General features: G+C 43.1%; 1 non-coding gene across 1 annotated transcript; it reads right to left on the reverse strand.

Annotated features, from left to right (window-relative positions):
* Positions 1–645: 645 nt before the first annotated feature.
* LOC112304284 (U6 spliceosomal RNA) lies at positions 646–751 on the reverse strand. The gene has a single exon (XR_002974727.2). It is a non-coding gene; the product is annotated as a U6 spliceosomal RNA (small nuclear RNA).
* Positions 752–1139: the final 388 nt, after the last annotated feature.

Consider the following 1139-nt stretch of genomic DNA (forward strand, 5'->3'; position numbering starts at 1 on the left):
TGCTGGTGGAATCCACTCTTGGGAAACATCCTCTTCCCTCATCCTACCCTTGAAGACTCATCTCTCTCGCCTCCTCGCAGAAGTCTCTCCCAGCCTGTACCGACTCACACAGCATTGCAGGCCCCTTTCTTTGTCTTTGCTCCCACAGGAACCCACTTCTCTCCCACTGCACTACGGCCCCCGAACCAGACCTGTAGGATCAGAAGGGGTCTGAGGACAAGGCGCAAAGCTCCGTAATCTACAAAACGCTTTTACGAAGACACCCCAACAGGAAAGAAAAGCAACATACATGAACGGGACGCTCACAGAAAAACAAACGTGAAAAAAATTCTCCACCTAATAAATATCGACATAAATAAGGAGACGCCGTTTTTATCGATCAGATTGACAAATATCAAAAAGCTTGATAATATACAGTGTCTATAAGGACACAGGGAAACAATCATCAGATGTGTGACTGGATACATGGGTACAATCTCGTGGGGAGGGTAATTTGGCAAAAACCGTAAGTTTTAAATGATCATGCCCTTTACTCCAGAAATTCTAATTCTATATAATACGCATGGATCTATAACGGCATGTACATACACTTTCAAGATGACTATTCAGGTAGGTTCTTTCCAGCAGAATTTTTTTTTTCTTTTTAAAAATACGGAACGCTTCACGAATTTGCCTGGCATCCTTGCGCGGAGCCATGCTGATCTTCTCTGTATCGTTCCAGTCTTAGTGTATGTGCTGCCGACGCGAGCACCCAGCAGAATTTTTGTTAAAAGGAAAACAAAACAACATCATTGTTAAACAATAAATACGCGGTGGTCCATGGCCCCGGTGGAATAGCATACAGGCATGAAAAACGAGGCCATAATCTATGTTATTATTTTAAGGGGAAAAAAGACGAAGTGCAAAGAAATGTGTAAGGTGTGAAGAAATAAAGGATATAAAGGGTCTACACCACACACTTACATTTGCACAGACTTTCTGGAAGGAAAGCGTTGCCAGGTGACAGTGGCGGCCTCCAGGGAGAGGAATAGGGATCAGGGAGGGCAACCAAACTTACTTTTCGGCAAATACATCCCCCCTTTGTTCTGTTGGAACTTTATCGTGCCAATTTTTTTAACCTAGAAATTTTAAACGTTAAA

The sequence above is a fragment of the Desmodus rotundus genome, chromosome 6 (assembly GCF_022682495.2).
Source record: "Desmodus rotundus isolate HL8 chromosome 6, HLdesRot8A.1, whole genome shotgun sequence".
NCBI classification, from domain to species: Eukaryota; Metazoa; Chordata; class Mammalia; order Chiroptera; family Phyllostomidae; genus Desmodus; species Desmodus rotundus.